This window comes from Tenebrio molitor, chromosome 2 (assembly GCF_963966145.1).
Source record: "Tenebrio molitor chromosome 2, icTenMoli1.1, whole genome shotgun sequence".
In the NCBI taxonomy this organism is placed as follows: Eukaryota; Metazoa; Arthropoda; class Insecta; order Coleoptera; family Tenebrionidae; genus Tenebrio; species Tenebrio molitor.
Window position 1 is genome coordinate 12,117,897 of NC_091047.1, and position 16,561 is coordinate 12,134,457.

General features: G+C 34.3%; 1 long non-coding RNA gene across 1 annotated transcript; it reads right to left on the bottom strand.

Annotated features, from left to right (window-relative positions):
* Positions 1 to 13,422: 13,422 nt before the first annotated feature.
* Positions 13,423 to 16,312, bottom strand: LOC138123816 (uncharacterized). The gene is made up of 2 exons (XR_011156914.1): positions 16,029 to 16,312; positions 13,423 to 15,631 (listed from the first exon to the last, which is right to left on the bottom strand). It is a non-coding gene; the product is annotated as an uncharacterized lncRNA (long non-coding RNA).
* Positions 16,313 to 16,561: the final 249 nt, after the last annotated feature.

Consider the following 16,561-nt stretch of genomic DNA (forward strand, 5'->3'; position numbering starts at 1 on the left):
CATGAAGATTTTATTTCTGTTTTCACTGCAATATAACAATAGATGAAAATATTGCGATGGACGGGGAGAATAGTAGACACGCACTTCAAACTCTCCCAAATTCGCTCCTGTATTGCGAACGGAGGTGTAGTCATCAAATCTCGAAGTAGAATGACTCGTCAGTAGAGAGTGAGAGCTCTCAAAGGTGTTTCCTGAACAATTAGAGAAACAGGGCATAATTGGTCGCAGACCAAATGCTTGCAATCTGTTTTTTTTTTTTATTTAACTGAACATACATATACAATAGGGACTAAGTATGGACTATGTTCAGTGTTAAAAAATAGTTCTGATTTTCAGTTGCACTGTAGGAATGTGGAAAAAATCCTTTTGAAAGTTCTTTTAATTCTGTTAAAAGTCCTTGAACAGAATTACTACTATCAATAATTCTTAAATTAATAGACTTTATTTCCATTAACATTATTTTAGATCCAGGTTTGATGCCATTTTCAAAGCAATAGTTTAAAATAAAATAAAATCGTAACCTTTACTATATGTAATGTGCAATAACTGTGTATCCTATGATATACCGGGACATTTTTTAAGTCTGATTATTTCCTTCATATGTCTAGCAACCAATTGCGTGACAAATATTGACCAATCAAAACGAGAAAACAAAAAATAACCCGATAAAATTTCTCTAAAATGCACACTGTGCAACAATCGGATAAAAAATGTCGGTACCTGATTTTTTTTTTAATTATTTTGAATGAAAAGGATTGGAAATAATGCGTTTGTTTTCATTCTATTCAGGAAATAATCAGCCGTATACCCCTCGTGCAAAATTTTAATATCCGTAAATTTTTTGCTAATGAAATCAAACATCCATAAATTATTCGGTCAGAAGACCAATTATTATCAAATAAAAACCCTCGACTTCGTCTCGTGCTCTTATTTGATAATAATTGGTCTTCTGACCTCATTTATGGATGTTTTCGTTCATTAGCAAAATATTTTCCGATAAAAAAATTTGCACTTGGGATATAATATGTGAACATATTTTTTTTATAGTTCATACTTAGGGCCGGTTGTACCAAATTGGTTTAACTTCCCTTTATCTCCCAGTCTAGATTAAAGTTAGATCATTTTGTTGTACGAACGGTGATCGGGGGTTGTCTAAGCATTGAACGTGGTTTTCAGTGATCGACTGATATCTATCGATCAAGGGTGGATCAGTATCATTTTGACATTTATTTGATAGGTCACAATTTATAAGTTAAAATAATAACATGGAGTGGATACCAGAATATGATGAAGATGAAGATTTACTAGAGCTTTTTGAAATCATAAGCATGTCGTGCAAAAAAATAACGTCAATATAACATTTCATTTTAAATTAGAAATTCAAGAATGGCTCAAACTTTCAAGGAACACGGAACGCCCAAATAATTTTCAAAAATGGAATGACTGCTATTTTAGAAATCGATTTAGATTACCCAAAGACGTGAGGAAATTTGGTAATTTTATCATTGAGGAAATTCATGATTCATGACATTTCCTCAAAAACGGATAAAAATTACATCCTTTCATCCTCAGACATGGTAGTTATAACACTTCGATATTTGGCAACTGGAGCAATTGGACAACTAATTGGAGATAGTAACTGCATTGTTAAAGTGCCCAAAGTGTATTTTTTCTCGTCTGCCAATTTTGACTTTGTTCTTTTTTTAGATTTCCATATTTTCTTTTAAGAATTAATGCAGTTCGATAATTTTCAAACCCAACAATATTAAATTCTTGTAATTGCTTTCCATGCATCATTTTTTAATCGATTTACATCTTTATCTGTTTTTTTTACATTCTACTTTATCGTTAAATTTAAATACTAAGCCCAGTAAATGTTCTTCTTCAATTGAAGAAAAACTCGTGCACCTTTTATTACAAATCATTGAGAAACTTCACATAAAACACATTCATAGACAAATATCACAGTTGTCAGCAATGACAAATTTAAAATATTTTACGCAATTAACATGGGTCTGATTCTACCAACATAACTAATTTGTACGAAAACGGTCGCTCAAGTGATCTCACTGTGAACAAGAGATGTACAACGCGTCTATTAAATAAACCCGGTTCAGTAATAAACTGTAGTTCAATTGAACCGAAGTTCAGTGTTATTTGGTACAACCGGCCCTAAGTCTCTATGTTCACTTTTAAAAAACACAGATCAATGCATGTATTTAGTCAGGTAACCAACGTTACATTAAAATAGCTATAACTTGACAATTAAAAAAAAAGTCAAGTTGTTTGAACTATTATCGTGATAAAATAAATTAAATTATACGTAATGTATTTAGACTATGCTGATCAAAGCATAAGAAATGTGCGTGACGTTTTTTCAGTCACTTATTCATCAATACCTTCAGTCGGAACACTTTTTAACATAATTTCAAAATTTAACAACCACGAAGCGCCGAGTATAAATTGGTTGCATAGCAAATACATACTCTCAATGCATTGATCTGTGCTTTTTGTTAAACTGAGTGTTTAGAGTTAAAAAAATGTCCCGGTATAGCTGTATATCTTATGATCTCTAGAAATGAACCATTTACAGAAATCTTCGTTAGTCTTAAAATAATCAACTTTACAATTAAAATTGTAAGATAGAACTAAATTAGATGATATGTACATGAATTTTTATTTCACACATAAAAATGATTGTGTACCGAAAGGGTGCACTAAGTAATAAACAGGACATTTGCAGAGCTTCTCAATATTCGATGCTATTGCTTCAAACCGCTGGAAATAAGATTCTCACGAACGCAACTGCAGCCGAACCTAAACCACAAGTGATTTTTACATTCCACTCTGGTACGATTAAGGTTATAGAAATGAGGTTCCGATGCCGAGTTGGGAAACCGAAATGTCTGGATAACACACAAAAGTAATTTTTCACAGGCGCTACGAATGGCACATATCCAAAGAAAATGTCTCAAACATTCACCGTTTGGGTTTTTTAAACTACACTCTCTCACTGTATCTGTTACCGGGACGCCACGAAGGTGTCATAAATATTTCTTAACAGGAAAGCGGAAAACATAAAAATCTAACTACCAGATTAAGACGATTGTAACCAACACGACCTACGATACTTCTGATATGTAATCTTTGGGAATTTATTTCCAGTAAGCCATGAAATACTAACCTGACAGTCACAGTTCAACAATAACTATCATATATTTTGAAGGATAAAAGATGATATTGGATCACTAGAGAAATATCACAAAACACCACAAACGTGGTGCCACAGGCCACATACAGTGCGAGTGCCACGTAAAGAATAAAATTGGTTGAAATTATAAAATTATACAGGGTGTATTAAAAATGGACCATAATATTTACATCACATGATTCTATGATGAAATAGAGGTAAAAAAAACTCTAATATCAATTTAATGCTAAGTTACAATTTTTTTTAGAATACTGTACTTTGTACAATTTCCAAAAAAACATTATTATGAAGCAAAAAATCTGGAATAATAAATTATGAAAATGTTTATCTCTCTTATTTCTTATAACGTCCTTTGATGCTATTATAAAATGTATAAAACAAGGAATAAAACCAGTTTACCTACTTTGTAAATGAATCTTACAGATAAATAAAATGCCTAAAATTAATTTATTTAAGATTTTTCAGGTAAGATAAAGCCCCGAAAGTAATCAAACCCCAGGTACGCAATAACCTCGCCCGGTGCCATTTTTCATATCTAGTTTTTGATCGTTGCAAATTTTTAATTAGCAAATAACGTTTAACAAACATGTTTGACTGATACATGTAATAAAAAACCGGACGGGGAACAGCAGTCACAGCAATTTAATATCTTTCACGGTTTGGTGGGAACGAACTTCAGCAGGGCGTGATGAATACTTTTTTTGGTTTTTATTTGTAATTTTGTTGACAATCAACTGTGTTACCCTCAAGGAACGATGTTTTTCTGAAATCACGGCGGTCCAATTTGTCAAAAGCCTGTTCCGGACGGTGTAAGTGCTAACCTTAACGCTGTTTTAATCTCGAGTCGTTTGAAATTCAATTTTGCTCGTACATATCTTGATTAGCATACGTCTGTATTGTTTTATGGTACTAACAAGCAAAAGCAACGACTTGACGAGATAACAATAACTTTCAATTGGAAATATTCCGAGTCGACGTTGTAAATAACGAATAATGTAGTGCTATCGCAATGCTGTACCGTTCTATAAAGACGTTGTAATAACAATAATATATACACCACAACCCTACCCTCCATTGTGAGTTGTGACTCGCATACACTTGTACACGTCCCTGACGCCCATTAAAATGTTATTACGGAAATAAGGACGCAAATGTATGTTATTCGGCTTTAATCATAGACCAAATGCCACTTTTTATCTGTCCCCTTTGTCGTCGTTTCGTCCATTTCGGAAGCAATTTGTGTGAATTATTCAATCTTTCGGATAACTGCGATTCGTTATATTAACGTTCAGATTATTTTTGATGAGTAAGTCGTCAACTTTGAAGGCTAATTCGATTTGGAGGAGCAAACGGGAACGTCTCCTTCTCTCTCGGTATTGAGTTTATTGAAAATGGCGTGATCGCATGGATTCATTCCATTAACGCTTCAACAGTTCTCTCACAGCTCCCCTAAAGATATATCGTACCGTGTGTTAAGTGCGAGACATTTACCTTCGTGTAACATTTTCAAAACGGCCATGACTTGCACTTCACCAAGATGAAATCGTTTTTGTTCCGTACCTACTTGCGAGTACTTGCACGTCATTATCGATATTGTCAAACTCCTGCGGGTATTTTTCTTGTTTATTGAAGCACTGTGGGCTCCGATACGGGCACCCTGGTGGTGGCGGCGATGGCTCCCGATAAAATCGATACGTTCGCAAGTGGTGGTTCCTCTTGATCACTCTCGGACTAGATGATCGTCCTTCTTTCGTTTTTACCGTAAATTTGAAGAGTAATCAAACTGCCACTTATCAGACATCTGATATTCGTACCGTTTATCTGATATTTATTGCCATTTTAATCGCCTCCGGTGGTCGCTGACCTTCCGAGCTGTATGCACATGTACCTGCGAGGATTAATTGCTTCTCATAATTAACGAATTCTAAACGAGTTCTAAATTCCACTTACTCACACTCTTGTAATTAAAAATGTGCTGTTACATATTAGTGGTGTTCTCTTCAATTCGACCGTCGATGCTCCAAGAATTATGTGATCCATTACGGATAAACTGTTGATTGATTGGAAAAATTTCAATTATCGACACTGCTTCTCAAAAACGTAAACATGCATTTACACTCACACCGAAGCCAGACATTCCCGGCATGGAAAATTATTTTCCCGCAAGTAAACAGTTACTACTTATTTACATTATCAACAGAGGGTTTTAACTATTGTTATGCAGGGCTACACGCTTGCTCTGTATCTATGGAAATGAGCTTTGAAATCTACAACAATAACATATTCAACCAGTACCTACATAATTATTAATGCGGTCCGTCTCAACAGGGTGGACACTTTATTAAATTATTATTAATTTCAAGTTTACCCACGGAGTTGCTGAATGCCGACTAGTACAAAAGTGAGAGTAGTGGAGCACAGAAATGCTTAATTTATGAGCTTACGCTGCTTATTTAACCAGTTTTTCTAATTCAATGGTAATAACAACATATTTTGAAATAATTGAAATATGTACATATTTTCTTTCTGTACTGATAAAATAATAATGCTGCCGACGTACAACTACCTATACACTATTTCATATGAGTGTTAAAATGGTTATTTGTGTATCAAGGCTAAAAGTGCATCTTTTTCGTTCGAGTCTGAGTTTTCTGGCCGAGGCGCAGCCGAGGCAAAACAGGCGAGGACAAAAGGCACTTTTTGGCAGAGGTGCACATTAAATTTTTTAGGCGACCACAACTAAACGAATAAGGCGGTCAAGGCACTTCTTGAAGTTATTCATTTTTCTCCGTTCAGAGGAAATCGGTTTAAGATGTAAAATTTAAAATGGTTGAATAATTAGTATATAAATAATTTTTAGTGCTGGAACTTCCGGGCTTTAATTTGCGTCATTATCACTAATTGCAAGAAATCATTTCCACTTTCTTTCGTAGTTAACAAGAACACCATCGTTAACATTTATATTACGTAGTAGCCACAAAAATGTATTTACGTAATCAGCTTGATTTTCCACACCTGTGCTTTGAGATAATTGCGATTTAATCTTTTAGTGGGGGATATTTAAATGAGCTTCGTCGGTTTTATGGACCGAGTCCTTGAAGTCTACGCAGTTTTCCCCCAACAACAACATCGATCCTTATCAAGTAACTCTCGTTAATTCCTCTAGCTACACAGCTGAAACTAGATCCGCAGCTATACGGTAAAAACTGAAAAAGTTCAACAAACAGAAAGTGTGGGTCATAGGGGAAAAAGAGCAGCTGCAAACATGTTGAAACAATGTAAACGCAAAAAGCAATATACTCCATGTTTTGTAACAATAGAACATAAACCATAAAAATAAACCGCTGCGAATTGTTTTGTTGCAAAAAGTGAGACCACATCAAAGAAATTGAATTGGAAAAAAACGGTCAACAACGGATTGGCAACGACTTTAACATCGATATCAATAGCAACAATGTCGGCGGTCGTTTTGTGCAATTGGAAACAGAAAAATATCCAATTAATAGGTGAATGACGCAATTTCATCGGCCCAAATTGACGTTCTGTTACATCCGTTACATCTTCAATTACTCTATGGATACTGCAGAATTTCAACCGGTTTGTAATAAGACGGCACATACTCATATAGAATTACACACGGTAGAATGGATTGTAACAAGTCTTAACTGCACATTTGCATAATTCCCAAAGTGTATTCAGTCTTTCAAATTGAACAATCCACTGTAAGTAAGATTGACAAGAGTTGTTGCGTGCGAAGCAAAGGCTAACCGAGAAGTTCTTCGTTCCTGATACTCAAACCTACAAACTGTGTGATTCCTGCTTACAACTTTGCCCTTTGATTAAATGGTACATGAGAAAAGCTTGTAGCTATGAATCTTATTACTTTCGACAGGGAAGTTGTTGTATTTAAATGCATTAACTTAATACTTATGTGCGCAGAGCCTCGCGTTCGGGCTGAGTATGCTAATCACGAGGTGGGGCACTTCCAATAAAAAGAAATCCCACACGAAACAACCGAGTGGTACATGCACTCCACTAGTCTACCCCAGAAAAATATCCGTAACAAACGATATTACAATTGCAATTCAATGTTCTATTGCAAGTGCAAATTTTTAATGAAACTTAATGACGATGACATCTGAAAAAAAATAAACCTAAAATACCTGATACATACTCATAATGATTTGATTACCTGCAAGGGTTTTAGCAAAACAATTAATAACAAAAATAATAACCTACCAAAGAAAAATTATTTATTTTTTATACAACCGTGCGCGAAACAAGCACTTCGCGTACCTAAAACAGGCCGCGAAATCTAATTTCGCGATGGCCGTTAAAGTAAACGTCATTTATCTTATACAAATCAGAGTTTCCATGTAAGACTGGCGTTTGAATTTTTCAGGTATGAAATTAGAACGGCAGAATTTATAACACGTAGTTTTTAACTCTGGAGGAGTACCTACACGAAACTGCACAAAAAATGTTTTGTTCCTTTAACATCCTCGAGATTGTCCTGTCTCGGCCGCAAGCGGCCTCGGCGACAATTTTTGTCTCGGTAAAATGAGAGGTAAAATGAAAGATTTGTTTGATTATTTTGTGTTGATATTGTCGTCATCAGACGGCTTTTTTTACATTGTTCGTCATATTTTGCAGTCCTACATTAGGTTAGTTTAGTTGAAAGACTAAACTAAGTTCATGATGATGGAATATATTATTTCACAGAAAAAAAAAACTATTAAGCAACATAATTGTTGTTTAGGGGTAAGAACCAGCACTGATTTACAGCGGAACAAAGCTATTATTTATCAACCCCTTGTTTTTTGTCACCCTCATTATGCTGCACCCTACCGCACGATTTAACGAAATAGAGCAAGGATCGGTCCTCCTTAACAGATTAAATAAATGCTAATGAGCAGGACTGCTCGCTCGTTCGTAAATCACGGATCGAGTTCCCCCAAAAAAATAATGCTTGAGGTGGACACAAGTAGCAGGCAGGTACAAAAACCTAGGTATAATTTTTGGAGAATAATGTCCCCACTGGCCTGATTCTTCATTGTCTGCTGTTTTCCCTTATCCCAGATATGTTGAATAAGTATCGGACCATTAGACACCGCAAACCGCTGAATTATTCAACAATTTGTTGACTTTTGTTCCTCCGGTTCTGCTGCTTTTGCGGTATTTGCTTTTTTGTGTGTTTTTGCCACGGAATGTACCATTCCCCAGCCTACTTATACAAATGAATTTAAGCGTGTTCGAGGAATACTCCACGTGTTTGCTTGGATCCTTTACATGCTGTGTAAATTTTAGCCTTAATTATACTTTACATACCACATGCCAGTCGTTTGAAAAGTTATCTTTGAATTTTTTATGGGAACAAGAAATGTTGATTTTACTCTTGGGATGTCGGACCAAGTTACAAACTCAGGTCGAGGCGACACTGAATGAAAAGGCGGCCAATGAACAATTGGAAAATGAACGGCCATTATTCAAGACGTCAAGGGCCGCAGCAATATTTTCGGCGAAGATTAATTGCCCCCAGATAAATGCCATCATTTGTTGCGTGATTCTTTGGGCCCTTGTTTTCGTATTTGAACATGGCTCTTTGTCATTTTTAATGTCGGGAACCGGAAGCCGTTCCCCGCGGAAACCACAAAAAAGAATGGATACTTAGCTTACCTTTGAGACCCCTTCATTAAATATTTTGTAAAATTTGGAGATTACGCCAGAATACGCTTCATTATGCGGTTTCTTCCACAAAACTTAAAAATGCACCACAACTTGTGCCAAGAAGTTTTCACCTCCCCGAGAGTCAACAGCCTTCCATTCAACTTTTTTTCGATGATGGCAATCAAGCTCCTTTGGAGCGTTGTATGGGATTTGTAAAATCATAAATCACCATGGGAACATAAATTTATGCAAGCCCCCATTGGTAAGTATGTACGAGTATCTCGAATGATCGTAGTTTTGAGCACTGGTGGGTACATGACGAGCTTAAGTGTATAATCTTGTATTTATGATTGTATTATTCATGAGTCAGCGGCATTCTTACATGATTTACAAAATAGTGAGATAGTGTTTTATGGTGTTCTCCAACCGAACGTTTGTTACTTACAAACGACGATATAATTCCATTTTTCATTTCAATCGAATTTGGCTAATCACATATTGATCATATTTACCGCGTAATAAAGCACACTACACATTAGCTGTTCGTGTATGAGACCGTAATTAATTAATTTAACTAGGTTAATTACGGTTATTGTATTTCATCAGCTGCAACAATACCAACGATATTAATAATAATTGCTTGGCTCTTCATAAGTGCATGCGAACGTTAACTGCGTTTTTATTGAACCACGTAAATGAACTAACTCCTAGATAAAATCGGTGGATATTGTTTTCTACTGAATAGGCTTTAGGCAATCTATGATGGATGGCATTGTTCTACTAATGATGATTTCTAAACATTCTTAATGCAGTAGCAGTCAACGAAATCTTTCTTATTCATCTGTTAATTAGAAAATAATTCAAATTTATTTGTAAAACTTTACAAATAAAGATTCATTAAAGAAGTGAAACAGTATTATACGTGGTAAGTTGTAAACATTTTGGATCGGAATAGAGGATGGCATGTGATTTTGTCAGTTTGGGATATTGTCGAGTAAAGGATCAAAGCGGAGCAAAATTTGTAAGCGTTGAAAACTGAATACCAAGTTGTCAAAGAAACCGACAGTGATTAAAGAGCAATTATGACAATTTTATTCGTATTCTTTCATGAGAAATTTGCCTAAACAATTCCGGCAAGAAAGAAAGGCAAGTTCCTTAAAAGAAATTCTACGAAAGATGCTATCCGTTAATATTACAAAGAAAGTCCTCGATGACAAGCGTTTAAAGACCAAAGAACCAGCAGCTACATTTCCTCTTTGAAAAACTACACTATTGCGGATTTTACACCAACATTTTGGCATGAATAAGATTAGTGCAAGCCGATGGGTATTGAAACTTCTTTCAAATAGAATTATCTTTTTGTCACAATTCTCTGTATAGAACAAAACCAACGAAATAACTCACGTAAATTCTGCGAAGAATATGAACTCAAATGGCTCACATGAAAAGACTGTTGAAGAAGTACAGCTGCCGTGATGGTAAACTTTGAAAGGAAAAATTTTAATTATGTTTATATCTGGTGTTCATTTAAATTTCTCCTGAAAATTGGCGTTGAAGAGTCCATTGTGAACGCACCACAAATTACGGATCCGGGTCAGCTGTTTAAATCTAACCTCATTTTTGGCTTGTTTTGTGTATTGTGTTTTTAGTCTGCAGAACGAGTGGTGCGTTCACAATCGACTCTTCAACGCCAATTTTGAGGAGAAACTTAAATGAACACCCGATAAAATAAAAAATTGGATTATATGTATTAATTTCTTATACAATTTATCAAGAACGGTATTATATTTTTTAAATTTTATATTTTCTTCTTTCTCTTATTCTTTTCCTCTAACTCTTGGTACTATTTTATTTGTTTTGTCAAATAGAAATTGCTAATAAATTAACAACCATTCCAGTTTTACTTCTTCCTGGATGAAAAATATTCATAAACTCATGAAATGAAAATTATCTTAGTTTAAGTTATTTTCTCACAACTGGGGACATTTAATGTTTTAACTTTTCAAAAATGTTTTCATTGTCTTAGATTTATTGGAAAACCTGAATTTTTTATTTATTAAATATTTAATTTAAAATTAAAAATATAATTTTCAATGAAAACTTATTTTCACAATTATTTTACTTGCTTGCATTAAATAAAAATGTTCAATTGCTTCAATTGATTTAATTTGCTTTTTGAATACATTTTTTTCACGACAAGAATGGAAGGGCGCAAAATTAATGACAGAGGGTAAATCATTTTTCAATCGATTCCCTAACAGTTTTCTTCATTACGAATCAAATAAAAAATCTTTTCGTAAAGTTATAATTTCAAAATTGAACCGCAGCATTTGCTGGTTCATTGGGTTCTGCAGATTCTTCTACAGGAAATATTCATCTTTTACCGTAAACAAACTCGTCTATATAAATTTTTGCTTATCAAGATTTTCTTTAATTTATGAGGCTAGGTACTAATAATTTTAAAATGTAAGTGTCAATTAAATTGTCAATACATTAGATTTTTAGAAAACTACTTTTTCGTTTTTAATCTTACCGTCGTTGTGAAAAAAAATCGTATATACATTTTGAGAGAATTGCAACGGGTGTTCAAATGAAAAGTTCATCTAGTTGGCTATGACTTTTCGATTTAATTAATTAAACGTTAAGTTATTCTATTTATTATATATTTTGTGGCTCTAAATTTTAGGTTAGCTGTCAACATGCTCCAATTAATCTACGCTTTGAAAAAGCACAACAATTGAAGGTTTCCAACGCCTTCCCAGCCCAGGATTTAATTTGAACGCGCGATAGTTATTATTGTTATTTGTTATTAATGTCAATATTGTCGGTGGTAGTTAGAAAGTTACTTCTTTGAAAAAGTTTACAGGTTAATACAGTAAAAGAGCAATATGAAAATGGCTTAATAACCACTCACTATCAAAATGAAACTTTTTTAGTCTACTGTTGTAATTTATCTAATAAAAGATTTATGCTAATTCTAGAAATTAAAATTGGAAATTTTATTGAGTTTTTGTAAGTCAATTAATGTTTTCTTAAGTACATACACACGTCAAAAAGTTCCAAGAGGCGAAGGCAATAAGTAAAATCGATAGCAATAGCAAACTCAGTTCTAATTAATTGACAATGAAATTTACTTAGTGTAGGTTCCGTGTGATTGAAAATTTAATTGTAGACAGTTAAAGTTGACAGCAAAGCTTTAACAATAATGATATCAGAATTCAACCTCAGTTGAAATTCATGTCCACGTGCAGGTTTTGATTAAAAAATATCGTGTTACAAATCGTTTTAAGTCTTGAATCTTTAATTTTGTTTAATTGGGTGACGAAATTCTACACTTTCCTAAAAGGCACCACATATATATCTTCTAAAACGATTAATTTTAGAAGAACGTAACTGATGTCATTTTATAGTATCCAAAAAATATTAACAATTCTCTTCTGATGAGATTTATGATGCTTTCCCGGAGTGTCGCAGTGCGCACCTGCTTAAAATAGCGTCAGGTGTTAAATGATATTTGATTTTAAAATTTATTACATCTTAGAAATTAGAATGTTACAATGTGCTTCCTATAATTTATCTGTTCTAAATGAAACGAATGTGTCAACAAAAGATTATTTTATTCAAAGGAATTCTTCGAGACTGAAATCGTTTTGGACTTTTAATTAAAGTTGACGAACTAAGAATAGGCCAGAAAGTCATTTTTATGTTTCGTATACACTTAGCTGTGATTTATTCCTAGTGAATTATTATCTAATGCGATCTTCACTTAGGCAGAGTGCTCATTTGATTTTATGAGAAACGAATATGCTCCAGTGACCTTCCAGATCCTTTAAAGATAATTTCCGTCGTAACTTAGGCTGCACAAACTCCCGTCAGTGTCGATTTTAATCTGGGGTGCACTTTATTTAAAATAAAAGGAACAATGGCGAGAGGCCGGCCCATCTCATCAGATAATCAGCAAGCCTTTCTAGTTCCTGCAGATCTTCGTGACTGCGAACGCCATTCGACCAATTTATGGGAGATTCCTTAATCATAATTTCGATGCTGTCATGCTGAAACGACTCGAGCGACAATCGGAAAGTTTTGAGAAAATCTCAAAAAACCTCAAACACAATTTTTTTTATATATTGAGTTTATATTACCGAACTAGTACATTTGTCTTTTCAATCTCAACGCATTTGTCATTTTTCATCTTATTCCAATAACGGGTTTGGAAAAAAAACTGTAAAACATAGTTTTGTTGTCGCTTAAGTCTTTTTTGTGGTTCAAACCTGTCATACGTGTTGCTTATGTCTAATATTTATGTCGCTCGAGTCTATTTGTTTTCTTACATTTTAGTTGTAACTGTCGCTTAAGTCAGGTGGTTAAGTCTTTTCATCAAACCAGCTAAAGAACTTCAAATTTCTTTTGGTTGCTTAAGTCAACAATTATTTTTTTTTAAATACACAATTTTTAAATGGTTTTTTTATTATTTATCCAATAAATCGAGCATAATATATGAAACAAAAGGTACATAGTATATTTGTAATACATTTGCTAAACAATATTACGCATAAATATATTTTTTTAAGAAACAATAACAATACTTATATAGGAATCACAGAATCAAACAAACTAGTCTACTACCACTGCTATCAGTCTTGGGTTTCGTCTTCGATATCGCTTTGGTCTAATATGTCAGGTACATTTGCATTGCTTCTGAGGCTGAAATATTCAGCATGATATTCCGGTTTTATCACATTTGTTCGACACAGATCTAGTAAATTTTCTAGTTTTTTTGGATTAATTTTTTGCTCTTCTACATAGGCCTTTTTAATTTGGCCAGTTTGATTGGGCTTTATATTTGCCACCAAGTACTCCTCTTCGTTGAAGTTTATTTTGTATCTCACATCATCTGTTCCTTTCTCAAAAAATAACTTTTTTATAGTTGTAATTTTAACATCTTTCCGTCCGTCCTTTATTTTAATTTTTTTAGAAAAACTTTTCCAGTCTAAAAAGTCGGAATAGTGCAGAACCTTTACCACGTATGGCGAAGGTTTTAGCCTCGCATTCCGTAAAATTGTCGGCCACTCTGACGGTGCCTGGATCACGCATTTCTGGATACTTTTTTCAATCACGGCGTGCATTGAATCTACTGGCATATATGTGTGTCCAGGAACTAAGTACGTTATAGATACTGTACGAATTTTCTTACTTAAAGACAAAAAGTGCTGTATCATTGCCAGCATTTGCCTGTTCTTATTTTGACCCATGCAGTTGTCGCAATACAAAGAAAGATGACATACTTGGTTCTTCTGTTGGTCAACATTTTGCAAATACATAAATAAACATGTGCATATTTCGTTCCCTCCTCTCTGGGCGTTTCTCTCTTCCCAAACGTAACAGTAACCATTTCGGGTTCCAGTTTCGTATACTGTGAAATTATACACGGCGTATTTTCTGGAGAACCCAAGAAGAAAACTGTCGCCATGGGGTGTGGTCAGCACTTTTTGCAAATCGAAACTGGCCACAATTTTGTTTTGGTCAGTCTTACTATTCTCTTGATCTTCCAGAAATATTTTCTTTACATAATCTTTTTCGCTTATATGATTATTATAAATCTCAATATCAGCAGGTTGTTTATTTTCTTTGTTTTTATGTGATTCACACTTTTTACATTTGTCTTTACGTGGTACATGGATACCGATATTATAATTTTTTTTAAATAATTTCATGAAAACGCCTCTTTTAATGTGAACCTGTCCTTCTTGCTTTCGCACATACATCCTATACAAATTTTCAAAAGTTTTTATTTCTGACGGAAGATATTTTCTTGAGGTCGAACTTCGGCAATAATGGGAAGGCACTGCCGGCAAACTTTGAACAAAAATATCGAAATTTCTTAGCTGGGCTTCAGAATAGGTTGTTTTTTTCGACACGGGTGTCTGTGTATCAGCTTCGTCCAGATTAATTCTGCCTCTTACAGTGCGAAGTTTCCTTTGCGAAATATCAAGTGTATTTAGTAAAAACTGCTGACAAACTTGGTTCTGAGTAACTCCATTTTCATCTTCATTTACAAAGGGCAGAAAATATTCAAAAGTGCGGCATCTCTTGTTACTGTTACTTCTTTTTCTTTTTATTTTGACCACCTTGATGCAGTTTAGAATAAAAGATTCTTTGCTGGTCATACTTCCTAGTGACCAATAATTTTTGAAAATCTTTTCTCGTTCATCTTCAGAATACCTTTGACAGTTATTCTGACATTTTTTGTTTTGACAGGGGTTTGGCAATAAAGTCTTCTTTGGTAACGTTTCTCCTTTGTAATTTTTATACTCTTCTCCTTTAATTTTTCTTTTTTTATTAATTTCTCTGATGCTCTCGACCCTTTTTCTTTTCTGAAACGTCATGTCGTTATTATCTTCTACCAAATCTTCACTATCCTCATCATCTCGTTCCATATTATTTTCAGCAGGATTTTGAATATCTGTCATAGTTTCATCATAGCTGATGATGATCGCGTTGTTGTGCATTTCTTGACCTCTTGTACTCGGAATGAGATTTTTCTCAATTTCCACGTTTTCCTGCACTGTATTATCTGTAGAACATTTATTATCCTTCGCATTTATTAACGAGAGAAGATTTTTTTCTTGATTCATTGCTTCCAGTATTAAAGGATCATCATCATCCACATTGCAGCTGTCAGAATTATTATTTTCGTTAACCATGGCCAACATTTTCTCGGTGCGTGAAATATGCGTGGCCGTCTTCATTGTTCTGAAAATCCAATATTTTTTCATTGCAAGCGTCCCAAGCGACATGAATATTTGGAAACATGTTTTTTTCTATTTAATATTCAAACAAATTATTTTAAATAATAAGAGAAAATCACATATAAAATGCAGTTATGTTGTTGCTCAAAACTACAGAAAAAAGCGTTTCTATAATTACAAAAAATTACAAAACTTTAGAAGATTTCTGTCATAAGAATTAGTACAGAAAACGTCACTTAAGTCAAACTGACACCAGACTACAACATTTCGACTTAACCGCCACATGACACAAAAATTATCATGTTGACTATTTAATTTAATTGTATTTAAACATATTTAATTGTAAATTGTATTAAATTAGTCTTAAGTAACCATAATTATCAAATATAATAATTACTTACCAGTTTATTCTGCAGAAAACAATGAAACAAACGCACAACTTTCACTCTCGTGAAAAGGCGGGTAAAACTGGCGCTTAAGCCGCAGTGTGACAAAACGATCATCGTCGAATATAAAACGAAGGCGCTTAGGCAAATTTAAATGCAAAAAAATCCGTTAAAACCCGTGGTGTCGCTGCATCCAATGGTACGAATAGATTCGGCTCAAGCTCCTCTTTCCAATGGTGTACTTACCTCAATTCCGATTTTTTTGTCGCTTGAGTCGTTTCAGCATAACAGCGTCGATTTATTGAAACGCAGCTCGATAAGAAGTTACGAAATAACACGTCATGCCCCTACAGACCGGGAATTTTTCTGGACAAAATACCGTCCACCGAGTCTTTTACGTAATAAAAATGGAGCAAATTTCCTGTAGTGAGTGGAAGTCGAAGTCAATATCTGGTGTAACCTCATATAGCTGATAGGGCGGTCCCAGGCCGTGTCATATTGGAGGCAGGGGCGCGTTCAGATAACGTAAACATCCTGCGGAAAAAGGA